A 5,674-nucleotide genomic window follows, 5' to 3' on the forward strand; every position below is an offset into this window, starting at 1 on the left:
GGCTTTTAAGCCACCAGAACACAGGTACCTCCAACACCCTTAATCTTCTGTTCAACTCTTCTGCTGAAAAATTTGGCCTTCATGATGACAGGTTGCTTAGGGAGCTTTCCCTTGCCCAGAACTCTGTAGTAGCCTGATCGAACAACATCCATGATGGGAGCAGCTCCAGTCTTGTTTTTTTGCTGCATTGACCCGTGTCTGATTGCTGACAAATGTCCACAATTTATCCAGATTGACAGTTGGGCAGAAGCTCTGTAACCTGGATGATATTTGTCAAAATTGATGCTGTGGTGATGCATGCCTCCAGCATTCCCGCGACCTGCTGGGTGCTTGCAGTGCTTAGTGATGCGGCCGTGGCCATGGCTCATGTGGCCCTTGAGTTTCCAGGTCTTCCTCAGTCTGGATGGAATGGGGGTGGCAGAAAGGAAAGTGCAACGCAACCTACTTTTAATATGGGTTCAACCTTTCCTCTAGCTCACTATCCAGCAGAGGTAGTGGAAGAGAAAAGTTATTAGGATAGAGGAAAAATGGACCTATTCAGCAATAGTCCTTTGGGGATGAACTTAATCTTCTTGGGCAGTAGTTCAGTCCCATAACAAACACTAAATACAATTAAGCAGCTGCAGTCTTTGGAAAGACTAACTTTCCAAAGAAATTAGAAGTGTCCACTTTAGCTACCAAGTAAAACACACACATTAGGTACAACACTTTATGGAAACAACCAACAAGAGTCAAACTTTTGAAAATTAAGTAGTCCTCTAGGCAGGCAAACACCAGGCACAAACCAGCAGCTACAGTCCAGTCCTTCAGCAAGCAGACACCAGGCAGCTGCAGTTCAACCCTGAAGAAACAGCTAGGTTCTTGAAACAGCCTGAGGCAAGGCCACAGAAGCCACAAGCTGCAGCAGAAATCTCTTGAGCCTTGGAGCGAGTAGATTCAATGTTAGTGGTTATCACAAGTTGAGCTCAAAAGGCTATGTAAAGCAAGCCAATACATGCATGTCTTTAGCAAGGAATGAAGAATAGCAAGACAGAACAAACCAAACCAAAGCTCAGTGCTCATCTCCCACTGTCTGTGGGTTCATATTTATATTTCTTCATCAACTGCCTTTCATGTGTTTGCTATATCCAAACACCCTTTCACCTGTGTCTGCTTTAGGAAAACAGTCTTTCACGTGTTTGCTTTAGCAAGACATCCTTTTACCTGTGTGCCCCAGAAAAACATCATTTGGCATAACTAACTTTCCAAAGAAACTAGAAGTGTCCACTTTAGCTACCAAGTAAAACACACACACTAGGTACAACACTTTATGGAAACAACCAACAAGAGTCAAACTTTTGAAAATTAAGTAGTCACATATATATTTGCAAATATCCACTACCTCTCAATCTTTTAAAAGTTTGCATAGTTTAAGTGGCATCGGTACATACAGCCTAGAACAATTAGCATCACACAAAAGTTACTTAAGGAAAGTTTAGACTCTGGTTTAGTAGAATAAGTCTGTAGCACTGACAGACCGACAATCAAAAATTTTAATCTCTTGACAAGTTGGGAAAACTGCTGCTTATTAAACACAAATTATGCACCAATATATTTCATGTATAGAATATCAAATACTTATTTTGTCAGAGGAAATGAGTGTATATGCACATTTTAATTAGCAAGATTATGTGGATGACAATTTTTGATGCCTTCTTAAGTATGTTAGTCACTAAGAGGTCAAAAACATACCATATATGTGATGAAACCACTTAAGGTGAGTCTTTGAAAGCCCTTAATTATCCATTTGAAGGTGGTACCAGTTGGTTAAGGAACTTGAGGGGTATGTCCTCCCCACCCTGGACATTCCTCCTCTTACTCTCTCATGCTCTCTTGGTATTTTCCTTTTTGAACTGGAGTCTCTGTTACCCAGGCTGGCCTCAAACTTATGGGCTTCCTGAATCTGAGGAGCTGGAATTGCTGATGTGTCCCACCATATTTTGCCTGGGAATATTTACCTTGCTTGTGGAAGGGACCCACTATGTTATTCAGGCTGCTCTTGAACTTAGGATGTTTCTCCTGATTCAGGCTTTTGAGTATTGGTATTACAGATGGGAGCCACAACTACTTCCAGCTTATCATTCTCTCTCTCTCTCTCTCTCTCTCTCTCTCTCTCTCTCTCTCTCTCTCTCTCTCTCTCTCTCATGTAGGGTAGGATATCTGTGTGTGTGTGTGATGAACCCTGAGCTGAAAGATACTGACACAACAATTCTGTCCGTTAAATTACACTAGGGCAGGAAATGGGACTTATATGTTATAAAGAGCTTTCAAATTAGGACCCAATATGGGTTTTTTCTCCTACTTTATCATCATTGAATCAAAAAATATTCTAATTAACATTAGCCAACATTATTTTGTTCCTGCATTTATCAACAAGAGTATGCTGAAGTTAATGGAATGGCTTCTTTTGGTAGCAGATGCTTACTTTCAAGATCTGATCACTGGAACAAGTTGCTCCTCACACCCAGGTAATTCAAAAGGCTGTAGGATAAAGTACTTTTTAACTTTTAGCACTTAGGAAACCAGAGGGGTTTTAGGAGCTGTGTGTTAGAAACACAGGAGTGAAACTGCATAGATTCAATGCCACTACTAATTTGAAAGAAAAATACAAGATAGATAAGTAGGTGTTACACCTAATCTTGGTGATTATGAAAAGTAGAGGTGCACGCATGCACACATACACACACACATACATACACTCTCACACACTCACACACACAAATGATTTGGGTTCCATGGAAGCTGGGTTTTGTGATTGGCTGTAGGTCTGGAAGTTTTATCTATGAAATGAAGATTTCTCTCTTAAAGATTATAGTAAGAATAGATATTTGAAAAATCTTACCAAATAGAGAAGATATATACTGCTGTTGAACTATATATTCTGACAATTGATTCAGTGTTTTTTATTACTGTCATTTCAGGGGAACTTTTGTGGGAATCATGATTTCCTTTGAGGACTTGACAAAAAAAAAATTAAGCACAGAAAAACACAGCAAGTTTTGCTTTCAATTTTAGGCAGTCACTAGAAATGTAAATGTGAAGCCATGAACCCCTAAGTAAAGAAATTTTTGTATTATAGCAAACATAGCGCCAGACTGATTCGGGAGTCTTAAAAAAATAAAAGAATATACAAAAACAGACAAGAACAGGCATAACCGCGTAAGCAATTCATTGTAGTTGGTGTAGCTGAGGAATTATGGAATAAAAATACTGGGGATCATAGAGATAAACCAATACATCCTATCACAGTGCACCACGAAATTGACCTCAAATATAGAACCTAACTGAAATGTTAAATTTCCTATAATAGAAAATTAAGTATGTAAAATCTTCCAGTTTCAAGGCTGCAGTGATAGCTCAGTGGTTTAGAGTAGGTCCTCTTAAAGAGGACCCGAGTTCAGTTCACACCACCTGTGTCAGACAGCTCTAGGGAAGTTGATGATATCTCTTCCGGCCTCAGCAGGCACTTCATTCACATGGATAAGCGCAGACTCAAACAAATACATCTACACACAGAAATAAGATCTTAGATTTTGTTTCCAGTTTCCATTAACTTATTTCTTCTATGTTATATTCTTGTATTAATGCCATAATTGAATTATCATCTTCTCTGAGTTCATTTCGACCTGAATGAACTTTCTTGTTATTTTGTTTCTTATAGGAACAGGTAGCAATTTGATCAACATCAGAATCACTAATATCCTAGTTTATATAATGCTTTTTTAAAAATTTATTTATGTATTAATTTATGCTCTATATTTTATTCCCCCCAACTGCCATCCACCCTCCGACTGTTTCACATCCTATACCTCCTCCCGACCCCCAGTCTCCACGTAGATGCCCCCACCCCGCATCCCATCTGACCTCTGAACTCCCTGAGGCCTCCAGTCTCTTGAGGGTTAGGTGCATCATTTCTGAATGAACACAGACCCGGTAGTCCTCTACTTTATGTGTGTTGGGGGCCTCATATCAACCGGTGTATGCTGCCGGTTTGGTGGTCCAGTGTTTGAGAGATCTTGGGGGTCCATTTTAATTGAGACTGCTGGTCCTTCCACAGAATCGCCTTCTTCTCAGCTTCTTTCAGCTTTCCCTAACTCAACAACAGGAGTCAGCTGCTTCTGTCCATTGGTGTCCATTGGTTGGGTGCAAATATCTGCATCTGTCTCTTTCAGCTGCTTGTTGGGTCTTCTGGAGTGTGCTCATGCTAGGTCCCTTTTTGTGAGCGCTCCATAGCCTCAGTAATAGTGTCAGGTCTTAGAACCTCCCCTTTGGATCCCACTTTGGGTCTGTCGCTGGACCTTCTTTTCCTCAGGCTCCTCTCCATTTCCATCTCTGCAATTCTTTCAGACAGGAATAATTATGGGTCAGAGATGTGACTGTGGAATGGCAACCCTATCCCTCACTTGATGCCCTGTCTTCCTGCTGGAGGTGGGCTTTATAAGTTCCCTCTCCCCACTGTTGGGCATTTCATCTAAGGTCCCTCCCTTAGTCCTGAGCATTTCTCACCTCCCAGGTCTCTGGTGCATTCTGGAGGGTCCCCCCATCTTCCTATCTCCTGAGATTGCCTGTTTCCATTCTTTCTGCTGGCCCTCAGGGCTTCAGTCCTTTTCCCTCACCCAAAACCATATCAGGTTCCCCTCTTCCCTCCACTCCTCTCTGCCCCTGTCCACTTTCCCTCCCAGGTCCCTCCCTCCCTCACTGCTTGTGATTGCTTTCTTCTCCCTCCCAAGTGGGACTAAGGCATCCTCACCTGGGCCCTTCAGCTTGTTGACCTTTTTGAGTTCTGTGGACTGCTTCTTGGGTATTCTATACTTTTGGGAGAGCCAATATACACTTATCAGTGAGTACATATCATGCACGTCCTTTTGGGTCTGAGTTATCACACTCAGGATGATATTTTCTAGTTCCATCCAATTGCCTGCAAAACTCAGAATGTCCTTATTTTTAATAGCTGAGTAGTATTCCATTGTGTAAATAAGCCACATTTTCTGTATTCATTCTTCTGTTTAAGGGCATCTCGGTTGTTTCCATCTGGATAGCTTCTGGCTATTATTAATACGGTCTCTATGAACATAGTAGAACACGTGCCCCTATGGCATGGTGGGGTATCTTTTGGGTGTATTCCCGAGTGGTCCTAGTTTATATAGTTAATTAATCTAAGAGACTACTTATTTCCTGAAGTTTGGTTCAATCTGTACTGTTTCTTGAAGAAATCTCAAAATGTATAAAAATAAAAAGGCCTTTATCCCATTAGACCTTATGAAACAAGACTGTACATTCTGATCCCATTTTTTAAAAAACCACTATTCTGTAGGCTACTATTTTATCCTTTTGACAGTGTCTTTCACCTTATAGAAGCCTTTCAGTTTCATGAGGTCCCATTTATTAAATGTTGGTCTTTGTGCCTGAGCTGTTGATATTTTGTTCAGGAAGTTGTCTCCAATGCTAAAGGGTTCAAGGCTATTTGCCACTTTCTCTTCTATCAGATTTAGTGTATTCGGTTTTATGTTGAGGCTTTTGATCCACTTGGACTTGAGTTTTGTGCAGGATGATAAATATGCATCTATTTGGATTCATCTACATTTAAATATCAAGTTTGTCTAACACCATTTGTTGAAGAGGCTTTTTTTTTTTT

General features: G+C 40.7%; 1 pseudogene; it reads right to left on the reverse strand.

The window, feature by feature from the left end:
* Positions 1 to 5: 5 nt before the first annotated feature.
* On the reverse strand, positions 6 to 368 carry LOC116094906 (annotated as a pseudogene).
* Positions 369 to 5,674: the final 5,306 nt, after the last annotated feature.

The sequence above is a fragment of the Mastomys coucha genome, chromosome X, assembly GCF_008632895.1.
Source record: "Mastomys coucha isolate ucsf_1 chromosome X, UCSF_Mcou_1, whole genome shotgun sequence".
Taxonomy (NCBI): Eukaryota; Metazoa; Chordata; class Mammalia; order Rodentia; family Muridae; genus Mastomys; species Mastomys coucha.